A 20,334-nucleotide genomic window follows, 5' to 3' on the forward strand; every position below is an offset into this window, starting at 1 on the left:
TCTTACTAATTACATCCAATTACAAACTAATTATTTCAGATAGTCGCTACATGACAATAACGCCAACACTCCCAAGGCGTTTTTCCGACTTGGAGTACAGAAGGGCAGCACAGATAGGCATGTTGAAGATCATTGGACAGTGGACCTTTTATTATACCTGGCCAAATAAAGTAGATTTGTTGGTTCCACATTCACTGAAATTAATCATTAAGAATTTAAGCAAAAGCAAACTGTAATAAAAAATAAAGGAGGCCATTAAAAAGAAAAAACAAAAATGGCATGGCTTCAAAAATAGGGTACAAGATTTTTAAGGGGAACAAAGGTGATGAAAGCATTTCCAAACTCTCCTTTTATTGTAACACCACAGTTACATCCAACCCATTTAGATATGTACATCACATTTGAGCTCCTGCGGCTTACACACAAAAGGAAAGAAATCCATCTTTTCCATAGGATTCACTACATTATCTAAAAACATCACATGACTCCTTCAGAACAGGAATCCCTGGAGTTACTCAATTATACTTTCACTGCAGGTGGTGTGAACAAAAACTGCACAGACACTGACCCAACGGCTATTTAAAACACATCAAGTATCTCACATTTCTACGCTGTCCCTGCAGCCTACAGGAGGGTAAAGAGAATGCTTAAGACTTTTCATAAGTGAAATTTACAAATTCCTCTTTGTACCATAATAACAGACAGAACTAGAGGAGTGGTCTAGAGGGTATTATGGTTCACAGAGCTGCCAAAATGTTCATTTCTTTCAATGCTCCAGAGACTATTACACCACGAAGCAATGCTGGGTTTTTCACATGAACGCATTAAGAACCATAAAAATCGGTCAGACATTAATTAGCTTTTGTGGTTGCAAATTGTGTACCCCCCTCTTGCCCCCCTCTGCCCAACACACACATAAAGACACTGCAGTATCCAGTGGCTGTCTGAGCCCGATTCAGCACTGCAGTCGTGTATGCCAACACTCCCGTCTGAACACAGGGAAGAACAGAACGTTTTTACTGTGCTTTTAGCTTTGCAATATTGTTTTTTCCTTTACTTTGGCAAAATATGTTTAAATGGTATAAATGTACACATTGTTGTAATTTTTGTTGTTAAAGAATATAACATTTGTTAACCAGACTGATGATCCACAACATCGGCATTCAGGATCTCTTTTAATAATAATTTATGATCAAGATACAAGGTTTATGCCATGCATTACATGCAATTCCCTGTACACAGCTTGTGAACATCTACATCAATGCTCTGTATGGTTACATTAGCATATTCTCAGGGTTTAAGTGTTCAATTTGTTTTGAGCTGTAAGGAAACTTTTAATTCAATTCAATTTTATTTGTATACCGCTTTTAACAACTGTCATTGTCGCAAAGCAGCTTTACACAATCAAAAGAATTGTATAAGATTGAATGGAATGTGAATGTGTATAAATCAAAATGGTCAGATAGTCCTTGATGAGCAAGCCGAGGGCGACAGTGGCAAGGAAAAACTCCCTGAGATGGTAATAGGAAGAAACCTTGAGAGGAACCAGACTCAACAGGGAACCCAACCCCCGTCCGCAAAAATACCATACCATACCATACCATACCATACCATACCATACAATACCATACCATACCATACCATACCATACCATACAATACCATACCATACCATTCAATACCATACCATACCATACCATACCATACCATACCATACCATATCGTACTATACAATACCATACCGTACTATACAGTACCATACCGTACCATTCAATACCATACCATACCATACCATACAATACCATACCATACCATTCAATACCATACCATACCATACCATACCATACCATACCATACCATACCATACCATATCGTACTATACAATACCATACCATACCGTATGATACCATACCATACCATACCATACCATACCATACCATACCATACCACTTTATTTCTAAAGCACTTTAAAACAACAACAAAGCTGACCAAAGTGCTATACAAATAGTCAACATTTAGGCCATAAAACAGCAGGGTGTTTTATAAAAAAAAATATTAAGTTGATAAGTAATATAACAAAATAAAAATTTTAAATTAAAATGATGGTAAGAAGAAAAAGAAACAACAAAAAAAATAACAACACAAAAAACAAACTACTACTAATAATAATCATAATAAAAAATTATGATAATAAAAGTAGAAACAAAATATAAAACACAAAACATCTTAATAAAATACTTCACACTGGGTTAAAGGCCAGAGAGTAAAAATGAGTTTTTAAGGGTAAGGGTAACTCATTCCATAGTTGGGTATTTTTAAAAACGGAGATTTTTCTCTGCGGTTTTCGCATTTCATTCCCACACAAACGCAGTTTTGGTTGAAAATTGAGCTTTTGGAGAACTTCTGAAAGATTTTCCAAAACTCAATTTTTGTTGGTGTTGTGTGAACAAGGGATACGGAGATTTTGGCTTGTTGTAACGGCACCTTGCGCCGATGATGTGATTGTCTGTGTGCTCGTCTCCTTGATTTGATGTTAGCTTTGTTTATGAGGATATTTTGTGCAGTGGTGGACGTACTACAAAATTAGTTAACATGTACTGAACTTTTTACATGCGTGTACATACACGCGCAGTTACTCACACATTATGTTAATGAACAGAGATGCCTGAATGTACTACTATGCTCACTGCTGCTACATACTGTACAAAACTTCTACAAAGCACAACAGGTAATGGCGTTTTGTCTAGGCTTCTGATTGGCTCTCTGTTGATTAAGGGGCCCCTAAAAGCACAACAGGGCATTTTTTATTTTCATGTGGACAAAGATATTTTTAAAACGTAGGTCGTGTGGATGGAATTATTTTTAAAAAAAGAAGAAGAAAAATCTCGGTTTAAAAAAATACCCGGCTACGTGTGAACATGGCCTTAGATTCTTTTTACAAGGTTTTAGACCTTAATCAGCTTGTTAGATCTGATCCATGGCAACAGCTGTCAGTACTAAATGCCAATTTCAAAGCTTTACAAATACTTTGACTCTTTAAACCTTGTGCACACACTTGCGGACACTCAACAACCATGGGTTCCTCTAAGCAGCTGTGACTGTGAAAATGAAAGTTATCGATGTCCACAAAGCAGGAGAAGGCTACACGAAGATAGCAAAGTGTTGGAAGCTTGCAGTTTCCACAGAAATGTAATTAAGATATGGCAGTTCAGGGGAACTGTGGAGGGCAAGATGAGATCTGGAAGACCAAGAAAACTTTCAGAGAGAACTGCTCGTATGCTGGTTAGAAAGACAAATTAAAACCCCCATGGATCCACCCCTATTTGACTGAAAAAAACCTACAGGAGGATTCAGCAGACTGGGAAGTGGTGGTGCACCTTCATGGAAGAATCAGCAGAAGATTCCCCTGTCCCCATCATAAATCAAACATCAGACATATGCAAAAGAACATCTTAAGAAGCCTGATGCGTCTTGGAAAGTGCTGTGGACTGATGAAGTTAAAATAGAACTCTTTGGCCACAATCAGCAAAGGCATGTTTGGAGAAAAAAAAGGAGCAGCATTTCATGAAAAGATCACCTTGCCAACTTTTAATGCATGTGGGTGATTCTAACCTGCTTTGGGGTTGTGTTGCAGCCAGGAAACATTTCAGGGGTTGAGGGAAGAATGGATTCCACTGAATACCAGCAAATTCTGGAAGCTAACATTACACCATAACACCAAAAAGGCTAAAGATAAAAAGAGGACACGACAATGATCCTAAACATTGGCTTCTAACATCTTATCTTATCTTATCTTATCTTATCTTATTTTAACATATCTCTAATTCCACTATGGAATACCTCAAGAGCCACAAGCCGAAGGTTTTGAAATGGCCACCCCAGTCCCCTGATTTAAACATCATTGAAATGTAATGCACTTTCAGGTGGATGCCAGACAGAACAGTGATTGCACATTATGGCAGGTCCATGTAAAAATATTAAAATAACATGTTTATAATAGAGGAAAATTACATCTTATAAGTCCTGATCATTCAAACAGCTATAGGAAAAATGCTGAATTGGCTAATCCTGTTTCTTGTCATAGCAACAGCTTCTTTAAGACCTAAATTGAGAAGTAGGTTCTTCATGAATCAGGCTCGCTTGTCTAGCACATCCCATAGATCCTGGGGAGAACTGAGATGTGGGGAATTTGGATCCCAAATCAATTATTATTATATGCCTAATATAAAGTTGTCATATTCTTCAAACCATTACCAAACCAGTTTTGCAGTGTGGCAATTTTTATTATCCTGAAGTAAGAGACCCCTGCCATAATAGGCATTACATGAAGGTGTGTACTTTGAATGCATTGGTGTTTAAATAGATGGTATGTGTCATAGTACCCTCCACATGAATGGCAGGCCCCAAAGTTTCCCAGCAGGTAAGTGATGCACACACACATGGCTATACTTCATCAGACCAGGCCACCAACTTCCACTGCTCTCTGTCCAGTTCAGATGCTTACATGCCCATTATAGGTTTTTGCAGAGGTGGACAGCGCTCAGCATGGGCACTTTGCCCAGTCTGCAGCGACACAGCCTCAGACACAGAAAGCTGCAATGCTCTTTGTGTTCTAAAACCTTTCTATTATAGCCAGCATTAGTATTTTAATGGTGTTATAGTACTGTTGCTCTTCTATGTGGATCAGGAGAGGTAGGTACAAGCAACTGTATACCAGGAGCACCCCAAAAGACCTGCCACTGCAGAAATGGTATTACCCAGTCATCTTGGCATCGCAATTTGGCCCTTGTTACTCACTTCAAGAAGTGACTGTTAACTTGCTGTTCAATATCACATCCCTTGATAGAAAGGTTTTAGAACACAAAGTGCATTGCAGCTTCCTGAGTCTGAGGCTGTGTCGCTGCAGTCTGGGCAAAGTGCCCATGCTGAGCAGATGTGCCCATGCTTGACAGATGCCATTAGATTCATTCTATAATTTTAAGTCCATTTCATGTCCATTGATGATAATTCTGTTTTAAATATTACATTTTTAAATATCATATCATTACATATTAAGGGAAAGCATACAATAATATTGTAGCGTTTTTACGCCGGGAAGGATGGTGGAGAGACAAGTGAGCTTATTTGCTGCCCAATGCAATGGCTGGGAGTACTTTATTAGCACACAGCAGGTATGGCATGAGCAGCACCTTCACTCAGGAGCCTACATCCAATTCATCACTATCTTGAACTGGAGCACATTTCACACGTCACACACCTCAACACACACACAACAGGGCCGAAGTCACTAACCCAAACACCTTTCCCCATCATGGTGAACACACCGACATTCCCGCAAAGCATGCTGGTCGTCAGCCGCCGCCCCGCCCACGCCACACTGCCCCCACCCGAGCTGTGACCGTCCCTGGTCACCATGAAGAACTTTGTTTCGGAAGCGTGGAGGCGGTCGGCGCTGGCGGTGGTAACGCCGCCGTCCTTTGGCAGGTGAGGGATGAACGCAAACGTAGTCCTGAGGCGGTCCGGCCTCCACAGAGTTCAATGTTTCCCCGGCGTGCGGCTGGCAAGGTGCAAGACGGTCCCGGTGGAGCAAAACTCGTGCCCGCCCCGCCAACCGCACCCGGTAGATGACATCGGAGAGCCGAGCTATTACCGTACAGGGGCCCACCCAGTGAGACACACGCCCGGCCGAGAGCCCCCTCCTTCTCCTTCCGGAGGAACACACCCACACCTGCTCGCCAGCAGCAAAATCTCGCCCCTGGCTGTGAGTGTCCACGCCCATTCGCCCCATAGGTGCCCCCACCCGAAAGTCTTGCAGCGGTGCCCGGGAGTGCTGGGTGGGGCCCTTCTGCCTGGCGATGAGCGGTTCACAGTTCAGCTGTGAGACCGGCGAGACCGCCGGAGTGACTGCGGGTGACGCTTTGGGTGACGCAGTAAGACGGCTGCATGCTGGCTTGGACGGCTGATCACCACCGGAGGGTCTGGAGGGCTGCACAGGGGAAACGTCCTGCGTCGAGGGTTCTACGTCGGCTACCTGGAGTTCCATTTCCCGGTGTGCTGCTAACCTGTCCAGCTGTGGTTTGGGTCCGAGCAACCTGGCTACCCCGAAGTTACCACGCAGAGTTCCGCTGGACAAGTTCAGCACCGCACCCCATCTATCCAAAATGTCCAACCCCAAAACGCAGTCCTCCTCGACATTCCCCACTAAGAACTCGTGTGCGTAAGTTCGACCACCCACCTGGACTCGCACCGTGCGACACGCCCGTACCTTGACGCAGCCCCCAGCAACGGTGCGGATGCTGAAGGCAGGATCAGGCCGTCGGCGAACACGCTTGCTTTGCCCTAGTACTCCAGAGCGCAGCAGCGAAACAGTGGAGCCGGTGTCCACGAGCGCCCGCAGTAAGACGCCATCCAGCACACAGTCAATGTAAAGCCCCGCGCGGCTTCCCAAGTGTCCTCCCGGCGCTAGTTTAGCGGCTGCTGGTGTATGCTGTCCCGTGCCTCGGCCTCGCCGCGAAACGTCGGAGAGTTGCTCGTTGCCTAGCCGCGACGGGTAGCCCTGTCCCCGGCTAGGTTCACGAACCGAGCGCCACTGAGCTGCGGGCGGTCGCTCGGATCTTCCGCCGTGATGTACCGCCGATATGGGCTTAGCGCGCTCGGCCTCGGGCAGCGGCAGGTCGCTTTGCCGGCTAACGGCGCGCGGAGCTGTCTCTTGCTCCGGCGCTTGCGCAGCGCCAGCCTCCGCCCCGAGATCCAGCGCCGGGATTTTCACCTCGTCGCTCCGCGTTGGTTGCCGTGGTGTGCTCGCTTTAGCGCCGTCGGGAAAGCGCTTCTTCTTCGCGAGTAGTCGCTCCGCTACTCGGCGGCCCGCTTGGATTTTCAGAAGGTCCTCCGTTGTGCGCTCGAACCCGTTACTCTCCATCCCACTTCTGACACCAGTTTTTACGCCGGGAAGGATGGTGAAAAGACAAGTGAGCTTATTTGCTGCCCAATGCAATGGCTGGGAGTACTTTATTAGCACACAGCAGGTATGGCATGAGCAGCACCTTCACTCAGGAGCCTACATCCAATTCAGCACTAGCTTGAACTGGAGCACATTTCACACGTCACACACCTCAACACACACACAACAGGGCCGAAGTCACTAACCCAAACACCTTTCCCCATCATGGTAAACACACCGACATTCCCGCAAAGCATGCTGGTCGTCAGCCGCCGCCCCGCCCACGCCACAATATCACTCAACAGACTTATGCCCACAAATAAAAAAATTATAAATATTTACTAAAATATACATTTAAAAACACTATGGTATGTAATCTTGTTATTAATTATCTCTTGGAATATGATGATTAAATGTTCATAAATAACCCAGGCAAGCCTTCAGTTGAATTCCTGGGTCAATCAGAATTCCTGGGTATTTAGTGCTCCCACATTAATTATGGCTCTACAACCAATCAGGTGCGTCTGTGAGCAAGCGGAAGGAGCGGATAGCGCTGTCCTCCGAGTGCGTTACACTGCCCCTAACGGTGCGTGAGCGAACAGTTCGAAAAGATGCGGACGGCTGGTGTCACGTGGTTTGGAGGAAACCACGTGATGGTTTTTCCGACTAAGTGGCAGTAATAGCCTTAATTTGGGAGCCCCCTAGTCACAGGGAGGAGTTTTACGTGACTAAATAAGGGAGAAAATCGCCTATAGGTATAATTTCACTTTTCTCCAGCATCAACACATCTTAAAAATCCAATTATTTTAAAATGATGTCAGCAGCTGAGTAAGAAAGAGGAAATACAGGCCATGTTGGATGCTGATCCTGCAAGAAGGATAGCACAAATGTGTTTAAAATGAGTGCCATTGACAAATAAATCCATATTGTGATGCATATTATTTTCTTTAGTGTGCAGACATTTATCATAAATGAATTAAATTTATTAGCTTTAATATTATTCATGCATAATATTTGCATGATAATATAATATACTTCATATTAATAGATAACATTGTGTTTTAAAAAATATTAAGAATAAATGTAACTATCATCAATGGATATACATTCCTGATGAATCTGATGTTTGGAAAAGAATTAGAAAGAAAAAGATGGCAGACTCTCCGTAGCTCCTCAAGGCACAAATAAAACACACCTGACTCGACTTAATATGTTCCATATGGATTCTGTGTGCACTGTAGTGCAAATAGACCTGTACTTCTCAGTCATTTTAAATGAAAAATAATCAATAATAGGGTGAAGAAATGGAGTTACTATCAAAACCCTAATTAGCCTAATTAGCACTGTCTTTGGACAGTGGGAGAAAAACCCACCATGCAAAGAAAGCATGCAAACTCCATGCACACAGACCAGAGGTTGGAATCGAACACTTGACCCTGTAGGTGTGAGGCCACAGAGATAACCCCAACACCACTGTGCCGCCATATCATGTGTTTCTAAGTTAATAATAATAATAATGATAATAATAATAAAAATAATTGCTAAAACTGTTTGCAAAACATAACTGTATGCACAGATCAGCCATAACATTACAGCACAAAACATCAAATCCAATATTGTGCAGGTTCCCCTTGTGCTGCTGAGAAGGATCTGACCACTAAAGTCATGATTTCACAAGATTTCCGGTGGTGTGCTGTAGTTACTGGGACAAGGATGTTAGAGGCAGATCCTTTGGGTGCAGTGGATTGCTAGGGTGGAGCATTCATGGATCAGACTTGTTTGTCTAGCACATCCCATGGGTGCATAATCGGATTGGGATCTGGGGAATTTTGGGTTTGGTCCGCATGCATGGTGGGCCGTGGTGCCCTAGGTATTCTGGGGTCTTTCTATCATGGCCAGCATTGACTTTTTTTCTGCAAGTTGTGTGGCTTTTGCTTTTCTGTGTGATCCACGCAGACAGCGTAGCCTTTGCTCCCAGTGGATGAGCCACCAGCTTACTGGTATATAATTGATAATCAGAGTTAATGTGTTAATATTATAACTGATCAGTGTATAGACTGTTCTTATTTTATTGAAGTGCAAAATTTGATCAAATGACTATAAAGACATCTAGTTTGAGCGATAAAAAACAGCTTTAATTTGCAACTAGAAGATATGTTACAGTGAAAGATTTTATCTACTTGGATCATTGATTTTTTTTATTCACAAAGAACAGTGTTTTTGCACTTTTTTATCAAGGTGAACTTTTTTACTGAGGCAAAAATGCTGAAATAGCTCAGGCAGAATTTGAGTTTGAGACCGCTGATGTAAAGGATGAGAAACAGTAAGCGGTATTCTCACTTTCCCGGAAACAGGCTCAAATAAAGCAAATTTTATATCACCTTTCCTAACTAACAGAGGCAGTGAGAATCAGCTGGATGCTAAGGCTTTCCAACAAAAGCACAGTCAGCTTTCATTTTCTATTTCACACCTTGTACACCTGAATGACCACATGTACACAGTACAGCATGAAGCTATATGTATACTGTTCTCCAAAGCTAGGTTATAGCATCCTTTCATTCTCTTCTATCTAAATAAGGCAAGATGTGTCATTATTAGAAAAGTGCCAGCCACCTTACCTAACCCCACAACTCCTTAAATTGCTGGAGCAACACATTTCCAAAAGTGAGGTTTCAGCACATACTGTAGCTGGGCCACTAATGCAGTAGACTATAACATGTCATTGTCTAAGAGAGAGGAGACCTGACACTGGCCTGCTGGTGATGTCAACAAAAGTGGGCCCATTTTAAAACAATGTACCATGAGAGAGACATAATCACCACAGTTGTTTCCTTTATAGGCTGGACTACTGTATAATGTGCTATCACAAGAACAGAGGGTGTGTCTCCCAGTCAGAATACATTAACCATCCAATCCATCTGTCCCTGAAGATCCTCCTGCCAGTAATGAGACATTGGCACAGCAATATCAACCATATGGATGGTACACGGTTGAGCAACCTTATTCACTTTCAACAGAATCTATATAGATGTGTCTGGTTTGCTTAAATTACAGCAGCTCATCTGTGCATCTGCAGATACCTTGCCAAGATGGCACATTCAGTGTCTGTACTGTGGTAACACAAGAGAAAAGGGAAAGGTTCGGCAAAACACAAGTCCACACATTGTGGAGTGTGGTTCTCCAGGGCAGTGATGGATAGCCCACTAAAGTACAATGTTCTATCCTACATCTTGCCTCAAATTCTATTTCTTTTCTTCTGTCAATCATCATTTCAAGATTGCAGCAAATTCAGCAATTATCAAACCCCAAGTTGGCAGACAAGACCTAAGTTTCTACTTTGGCTTTTGCTAATGGACAGAACTCCCAGGGAAACTTTATGTGGCCTTGTGTGACCTTGGATAAATGCTGTGTGCACCTCGCTAGGTAGTTTTTTTTTTTTTTTTACTAATTTACATTTAGGTATTTGGCAGAGATGCTAGCTTTTCTTTAGGAACAGCTACATATTAGCATACTGTATCTACTGTACATTTGTGTTAAAGGCGTATGTAGCAGCTATCACAATGTATTACAACATCCTTATGAGCTAATGGACAATATCAAAATAAAATTGCCATTCATTCATTTTCTATACTGCTTATATGGTTAAAGGGTCGCTGGGACCTGGAACCTATCCCAGAACACTTTTGGCACAAGGTGGGGTTTAGCCTGGCCAGAGTGCCAATCCATTGCAGGGCACACACACACACACAACCCAATTAGCACTGTCTTAGGGGAGTGAAAGGAAATCAGAGTACTAGGAGAAAACCCACAATGCCAAGGGAACATGCAAACTTCATGCACACAGACCAGAGGTGGGGATTGAACCCCCGGACCCTGTAGGTGTGAGGCCACAGTGATAACCCCAACACCACTGTGCCACCATATCGTGTATTTCTATGATAATAATAATAATAATAATAATAAGAAGAAGAAGAACATATAACATTACAGCACAAAACATTAAATTCTATATTGTGCAGGTTCCTCTGTGTTGCTAAGGAGGATCTGAACACTTCATGATTCCACAAGATTGCAGTGCCAGTCCCAAGCCCAGATAAAATGGTGAACCTGTGCCATGTTGTGGGAAGATCTAATGGTCCACTGGGGCGCCCCCACGACGAGACCAGCCGAAACACAAACAAGAACAACAACATTATTTAGGTTCCTCTGGGGGAGTGTGGTGGTGTCTGGCACCGGGTCTCAGTGGTGGATGCTTTTGGTACTGTCAGTAAAAAGCATTGGGGGTTAGGGCCTCCATGGATCGGACTTGTTTGTCCAGTGATCCCATGTACGGTTGATCAGATTGGGATCTGGAAAATTTGGAGGCTGGGTCAGCAGCCTCAGGTTTTTTACCCGAAGGTTTCCATTCATGGCAGGCTGCGAGCGCGGGGTGTTCTGGTGTCTTTTTATCGTGGCCAGTATTAAATTCTGCTTTTCTGTGTGATTGGAGCTGATGGACTGACATTTTGTCCCTCCTAGAATGGGTGTCCTTTGGGTGATCATAAACCTGTCAGTTATAAATAATCAATGTCAATATGCTTATGTTTTGTGCTGTTAATGTTATGGTTGACCAATGAATATTCATTTCTATTTGGGCTTCCTTTTTATCTTTGTTTTTCTTGGAGAATTTATAATTATGTCTTTCGGGAGCATAGGTATAGTATTTAGGAAAAAACTCAATAATAATTATACGTTTTTTATTCTCACAAGCCTGCTTTGAATGTTCTATATTACAACTAACCAGGGATATTGAATGAGGACCAATCCTCAAGACACAATAAAATGGCTACTTAGTCAGCACCAAGTAGTCCTCTGCTCCCGCAGGAATTCTGCATTCTAAACTAGATCAATGAAGAAAGGACAGGTTGACTTAAGGAGTCTCTTATGAAGTTCCATGATCAGATCCCTCACTGGATTGTACTCACCAATCTCCTGCCACTGCGTTCTGCTCTTCATTGCATGGCTGGCAGTTATCCATGGGATTCCACCATCCCTGGTGGGTAGGAGGGAAGAAATAGCCAGCTGTATGACAGTTTAATTCATCACAATGTGACATCTTAGCATATGTGCACAAGAAGCTGTATAGGAGATTCTCAACTATACCCACTGTCTGGGGTATACAAAAACACAGTGTGTACTATACTGTACATTATATACCTAGCATTATACCAACTGTTATAATGAGTAACCATACTGGATTGAAGCAATGGGTAGACCTATAAGTTTAAAGAGGGCCTTTTATGCTTTTTCAAATATGATATTTCATGCAGTGTGTCATGTAGCTGTATGTGAAGTGAGTTTTTGTCTATTAAAAAAAGGAATCAGCTCACATTCGCCTAAACAAGTCGTTAACAAATCTATTTTTACTCTGTTACGGATCCACGTCACTCCGTGACATATTCGCATAATGCCCGCCCACATTCTACGTTGCAAACAACTTGCCCGCCATGTTAGAATTAACGTTACCACACTCTTGTTAATGTGATCGAGAATTCATGCTGGGTTCGCCTAAACACTTTGTAATATAAAAAAACAATAAAAACGAGAGCACACGAAATCCTTTTTAACTGTTTATTCTCCACCATTTACCAACTGAACTTAACCGTGCGAATGAATTTTTTATCTCGGGGCTTGCCGTAGCTTCCCAGAGGGGAAACATGCATCCGCACACACGAAGTGCGCATGCGCCGTGCCCTTTCCCTGACCTGCCTTCGAAGAAACAGCCGGGAAAGAGCGGGAGTAGTAATGGTGGAACAGCGCTTTAACAACCGTTATTTCTTTGGACGAGAGAAGGAGAGATTGCTGTGGATCATTTTCTAACCGGATTATCTTTGACTGGACATATTCCCCGGACTTCTTACCCTCCGTCATCGGCCTCTCGGACTTTATTAACCCCGATGAGACCGAACCACACTCGATATACTCGGATAACACACATACAATAAACACAGACTTTGGACATTTTCCACTCACTAGCGTTCACATACACATACAGTTTATTATATGTAGTTTGTAAATATTGTTTATATCTTTGTTTGGTTATGGTGCACCTTTTTCGTTGACTTTATTTAGTTTTGTATAATACACGTTTGCTTTATCTACTTTAGCTCACCGGCTCAGACCTCTCGATTTTTGTAGCCACAGTTAATATAAAATTAGCTGGTCGTTACACGGTAAAACCGACGCCATCTTTTCTATGTATTGACGGGTCTCCAGAGCCGTCGTTCAGTTATGCGTTTTGTTTCCCGACACATGCAGTAGCGGTACACCAATTATCACTGCGCAATCTGACCAATCACAGCAGTGAGGGCCCACGGAAAGGAGGGGTTTAGACAACCTGAATCTTCATACTGCTTCACACAAGTCGTTTACGAATCATTTAGAAATAGGGTGAAATTAAATCTACTTTTAGAGTAAACTGAAGTGTTTTTTGACCTTGCATACATGTAAACCTGTTTTAGGAGACTCATAAAGCAATATTAGCAACCTTTAAAATGGCATAATAGGACCTCTTTAAATTATTTTGATTGTTTAGGGCACACAAATCTTTATTTTGTGCTAAAGATCTTTTTTTTTCATGGATAATCTGATTCCATCCAAAGATAGTAGACAGCAATTCATCTTTTTGTTCATCCATCCCTCATCCAGCTATCCATCCATCCTGCCAGCTGTACATCCACCCTTGATTTATTGCAATAGCATTGGCAGGATGCGTTTAACTGACACACTGGCTAACAATGTTGACTGATGATGAGTGGTTTGCTCAGTGCAGCTCAGTGCTGCCCTTCCATAGCTCCTCAGTTTGTACCGGACATTTGCAAGCATTTTATAGGTGAGGTCAACATATTAGAGCAAACAACATAAGAATCAAGGCCACTTATGGAAAGGCATTAAATCTACCGACAGAGAATTTAATATAATATACTATATACCAAGTCCAACAAAAATTCTCTAAGTGCTACAATACTAGCACAGTTGGCTATACACAGTATAAAATGAACTGTTCTATAATCTTCTAATTTTTCTTCAAAATCATGCCAATGGTTGAACAATTGTTAAAAGAACGAGCTACGTCCGCCATCATTTTATCTCGCTCCATTCTCTCATCACCGCTGATTTTACGCGTGCTTCCTGAATGTACGCCGGACATGTGATCTTGAACGAACATGTGAACTTCTGTTATTGAATATGTGTAAACGTATTGTTCGTATCTTTGAAAGTTTGTATCTCAAATGTTCTTATGTACTGTAGGGGCTTACTGTATATGTTCTTGCATGAAATGTTCTTATATATGTATATATAAATAAGTGTTTTATATATATATATATATATATATATATATATATATATATAAACAATTACTTTACCCCAAGATCTTGAAGCATAAGAAAAATATATCATAAACATCTATTAACCAAAACAAAATCTGAATTATTTAGAAATGCATAAACAAATTTATAAGTAATAATCAATCCTGAGTCAAACAATATGTAACGCGTTAAGGAAGAACAATGTATCTGTATGCCAAATGGCCTGCAAAAGCAAAAGTACTAAAAGACAGGGCTTATAGGAATACCAGTCACCTGATAACAGCAGCTCTGTTGCTAGAGGAAACAAATGCTTTCATACTGTAACTGCAGCAGATGTGATTAGCCTGACAAATGAGTTTTTTATGCAATAGCTAGTTCATTGTTAAATATTGTTAAAATGTACAAATGTAGCTTCAGGCTTGTCCACATACATGTTAGTAAATAAAACCACAGTCCTAAATCTCTGGGAAAGATGTAAAAAGTGTTTTGTATTTTATTTATTTTTATTTATTTATTTATTTATTTTTATTATTGTTTTTTTTTTTTACAAAAAAAAAATATACTATTGCTTTTAAATTCCGACCTGGAGTATACACTGACTAACATAAGTGTGGGTTTAGCTGAGATAAATTATTCAATGTTCAAACAGTAAATCTCATAAAAGGGTTTCAAAAAAAACATAAAAACTGTGCACACCTCTCCATTATTATAATGGTCCATGGGCCTCTCAGTATGACTCAGGGCTTTCCTAACCATGTCTATGTTGGTGTTTTAGCTCGGCCCCAGGCTTGGCAGTGTGTAGTACTGCAAGACAGATGGCAATGTGCTGATCTCTAGAGACCAGTTATCATGCTTGGTATTTATATAATACATTGATGCTGGTGTCTGCTTTGCATCTGAACCTTGCACATGTATACACACACACACACAACCACACACACACACACACACACACACCTGCATTGTTGTCTGGTGGGGTATCAGTATGGAGCCTTATAATGACCATCTGATGTAGCCAGCAACAACTTGTCCAGCTACAGTATGGTAAAAGCACATATTCAGGTGTGAAAAGTGAATTGTGTGAAATGTCCTTTGGAGCAGAGTGATGGCACACAATAACGACCACTTTGGAGCAGATCTTTTAAACAAAAATATGGACATTCCATATCCTTCTGCTAACAACTATTCTCTTTAGCTGTTCATCATGAACTGTACAACCGTGACTGAATTGCTGATGAATCTAGTAAATCTTTTCAACACTTAAGTGGTTTAGAACAACAGAACAATTTACAGCCAGTTCTATCGAGAACATTAAGATGCATGCTTGACTCTGTGATGTTTGACAATCATTATGAGGGGATGACTGCACTGCTGCTTGTCATAATGAGCTGTATGGTGTACTGTACAGTATAGGGAATAATAGCAATCAACAATCTATAAATTCTACACTGGACAGCAGTTCAAATGTATTAAAGCTAATTATTAGCTTATAAAACAGCAGAAATTGTACCTGAGACTCAATGCGTTGTCACACATAATACTGACTTTGTTTCATTAATTACTGTTTACTTTGCTTTCTGGTTTTATGGCTTCACTGTTTACCGTGCTTTATGGTTGTATGCCTTTACTGTTTACTGGGCATTTTTCAAGGCATTCTTTCCCTACAGCATTTGTTTGCAAGTTTCTAAGACTTTAACACAGTACTGTATTTCATCAGCAACTAGATGGGGTACAACTGACAAAAAAAGGAGACACAGAAGCAGAACTTTATCTGCTTGTTTTACTGGTCACCATAGCAAAGGATTATACTGACCTATCCCTGCTACACACCAGGCACCACTATTTTTGTGATAAATGTTTTTTTAATAAGAAGAAAAACATATAAGTAGGTGGTTATTCTAAATTATAAATGTGTGTTCCTGGTTCCTGGTGATAGATAAGCGTGCCTTCCATGGCATACATTCCCACCTCTTATCTAGTGCTTCTGGAATAAGATCCAGCTCCACCATGACCCTGACCAGGAAAAAGCAGTTACTGAAGGTGATTTAATGAATATATTATTTAGTAAGTATCAGCAAATTTACTGCACAGCTCTCTAAAGACAATCTCTTACAATCTCTAAGCTTGTTTCTTACCTCACAGTTAAAGGAGAAAGATAAGAGAAATCATTCAGTCATCTCAAGAAATTAAAATGCACTATTTCAAGATTCCCTTTTGCTCAGTATCAATTTTGTAGCCAAACAACAAGCAGAATGAAGTCTAAAAGGATAGACCTAAAGAGGGAGAAAACCTGGTCTTATATACAGTAAATTAAGGCAAAATAAGTGTTAGGACACTTTTGGTATCGCTATTTACTATACACTTATTAGTCATAACTTTTTACATCACCTCCAGGTGAATTGAATAATACTGATCATCAATTATATTCCAGTAAACTTGTGACAGGAAGGCTTATCTATGGTCTGATCCCACGCAGAAGCCGATGCAGCACAAACCACTGAAAAAGTCACAGCCTTTCTTGTACTGTATAGGGCTTAGCAGGGAAAGAGTTCAAGGTTGTTGACTTGGCCTCCAAATTCCCCAGATTCCAATCTGATTGAGCATCCATTGGATGTGCTAGACAAACAAGCTCTATCCATAGAGACCCCACCCTGTAACATACATCACCACTAAGGGCCCAGTGGCAAACATCACAGCACACACTTGGCAGTCCCGTGAAACTATGCTCTCAGTAGGCAAAGCTGCCTCCGCAGCACAAAGGGAAGTTAAAATCTAGGTGGTTTCAATGGTAATGGTTTTAAAGTTAAGACTGATCAATGTATTTCCCATGCATTTATCTATTTCAAATGCCTTTTGACGCTCTCCTTATAAATATGAACAAACTGTATGTATTCATAATCATTCAAAACTGAGAAGAAGAAAAGTATTCAGACACTGAATAAAAATATGCATATTTACTCAATGTTGGTATAAAAATAAATTGAGCTGCAGATATACATGTTGCTAAACAGACAATGATATTGTGCAGGGAGAAATATTTGAGAGGTATTTATTCTTATCAACCAAGAAGCTGAATCTAAGGAGAAGATGGAAGTTTCAGCAAGATAACCATTCCAGACCTACAGCCAAATTACCTCTGGCTGGCTTCGCCAATCTCCGGACTTTAATCCCCTTGGGAATGGTGAGTCCATAAGAGGAACTCTTAGCCTTGGGGAATTGAAGACGACTTGTCAAGGGGATTGAGCGAAAATTGAAACACAATTGCTTCTTATCAGAGACACTGTAAAGCTGTAATTACCAACAGCTTTCCGACACAGTACTTATGTTAGTAATTTGTGGTGGCTGAATACTTTCTCCCAACCAGTGTATGTCTTTGATTATGCTCACCATACATACATTTTGTTCACATTTATAAGAAAAAAGTCAGAAGATATCATATGCGGTAGATATTGCAAACTCACTGGATATACATTTAAGTAACAAATAAACAAATCAAATATAAATTCTTTATAGCTGAGGCTGAGTGAAATCTATGCTGTTTTTATTTGTTTAGTTCTTCATCGTTCTGTTTTAAAAACTAAACTGCATAACAGTTGAGGGAGCCCTTGTGATTCCTGCAGCTTTGGCTATTTCTAAATCTAATAGTGCTATATTTAATAGCAAGGCAGTAGAGTATTCTACATGTATAGTAGAGAAAAAAAACGATTTCCCAAAGCTTGCGAAATTTGATTTCACTACAAAATGTTCTCATGTTTGAAGAAAACAGAGGCCTGAAAATAAGCTGGTCAGCACATACTGTTAATCACAGAAACACAAGAAGGAGGCAAAAACATACACAAGGCCAGTTTTGGAACTTTTCCATTATGCATTTTGTGCTATTAAATAAAAGCACTGTAAAATAATGTACTTTATTGTCAATCTGGATTGCTATTAAAGTACTATAATATTTACAGTAAACAAGTATGAAAACAAATTGCAATTAAAGTGTTTTAATATACAGTATTACATATTATAAAATAACACATAAAATAGCACATTTAGGCACACAACCATCTGACCTGTAACTTAAGTCTTAACAACTAAGCCAATACAACTGGCTCCACTAGATTGCATTGATGCAGTGGCATTAATTTAGTGGAAGAAGGGGTTGAATCAATGTGAGCTAGTTGAGTGGTGGCTCAGTGGTTAAGGCGTTGAGTTGCAGTTCAGAAGGTCATGTATTTAAATCGCAGCACTGCCAAACTGCCACTGTTGGATTAACCTTCAGCTTGGATGAATGCTGCATCAGCCAAATGAGCAAATGTACTGCACCATGTTACTTTATACTATAGATGATATGACAAAACATCTCTGTAAATATGTTTTATCATCGTTTACTGTATATATTCCATTATTGACTCAGGGTGGTGATAGTAAAATGCTGTAGAATTTATAGCAATTTTATGCTATAAGCAAAACATTCATTTTAATTAATAATAATACTTAGTGAGCATGGACTATATGCTTTAGCTACTGTAAAAATGTTAAAAATACTTATGAATCAGTAATGACAAAATTGCCAAGAACTCATCTATAACTGCCTTGATTCACATACCAACTGTCCCAAAGTAGCTACTATACTTCAATTTATGAATTGACAAGACTGACAAGACTTGTCAAGAACTGTTATGATTATCACCTAATAAGATGAACACCCATGTTTTGCATACTGTACCTGTGACTAAAGATGCTACAAATAAACATCATGTAAAGTGTAGTATTAGAGCATACTAAAGGTGAATTTTATCAGATTTTCTCCACTACCTGTATGAGAGGTTTTTTCGAGTGCTCCAATAGGTCAAAGCTGCATATGTCAACTTGATAAAAAGGCACAGACGAGCTACAAAGTCTATGAGCATCAAAATTTAGAGAATGATACACACACACACACACACACACACACACACACACACACACATATATATATATATATATATATATATATATATAGATAGATAGATAGATAGATAGATAGATAGATAGATAGATACCAAGATTTTCTCCCTCACCGTGACGATCCATTACAACTTCTGATGAACTTCCTAACAATGGTGTTTCGTTTTTCTACAATCTCAATAACACGGGTTTGGGTTCGAATTCCGGAATGTGAGACAGCCTCACTTGTTTTCTAAATGAGTCCTATGTGAAATCCATTTTAACCAGGAAACAGACTTTATTTATAATTTCATGTAAAAACTTTAAAGATTATTAAATAGAAAATACTGAGGCATGCACAGCTGTATGCAGTGGACTAGTTTCAGCTGGAGATGCAGTCTTTTGTTTAAGCAGCTGCTCATGGAGCTGTCCGAGGCTCGCTGGTGCTGAAATGGTTGAAACTTGGCAGCAGGCAGATCAGTGAGCATCCTCTCGATCCGGGAAAAAATACACAGATTGCGAGGGGGTGCTGCACACTGAGCGTGATCTGTTATTGCTTTACTTTAAAACAACACTGCTTATTAGACTTCAGGGCACGTCCGCAGCACCTGGAGCTGCCACTGTGCATGTAGTCAGCATGGGCCTATCTTCTAAAGAAACCAAACATTTGCATTGATCACGATCAACAACACGCATGTACCTATGAACGGGTGAACCGTAATGCAGACATATCCGTTTCCCTTGTTCATACGCAGTGCACAACATAAGTCCAACGCCTCTTTGTCTTCTACGATTACTATTACTACAACCGTCGGTGGCGAAATGTTGTTTGACCATATGGTGTCGTGAAAGAAATAAAAATTAATAATAACTGCAGTTCAATTAGCTGTTAAAGCAACAAAAAACAACAACACTGAAATGAGCAAGTCATGTGCTCCAAGAGGGATCTTAATCATTCAAAACAAAAATTACAGCATACAAATGTCGGCCATCAGTGATGCGCTAAAGAGAAAAATATACAGTATTTTATGATCATGTGGCACAATATCTGAACTTAGTAGGGGTGAATGACCAGAACAAAACAGAAAAGAATGATGAGTAAACGCAGAAGGAAACTGTAAAGCATCCTGGC

At 40.5% G+C, this 20,334-nt stretch overlaps 1 protein-coding gene across 4 annotated transcripts in view; it reads right to left on the reverse strand.

Moving 5' to 3' along the window:
- LOC128527246 (potassium voltage-gated channel subfamily KQT member 2) overlaps window positions 1-20,334 on the reverse strand; it is a 60,262-nt gene that overhangs the window by 39,332 nt on the left and 596 nt on the right. The window lies entirely within an intron of this gene.

This window comes from Clarias gariepinus, chromosome 6 (assembly GCF_024256425.1).
Source record: "Clarias gariepinus isolate MV-2021 ecotype Netherlands chromosome 6, CGAR_prim_01v2, whole genome shotgun sequence".
Taxonomy (NCBI): Eukaryota; Metazoa; Chordata; class Actinopteri; order Siluriformes; family Clariidae; genus Clarias; species Clarias gariepinus.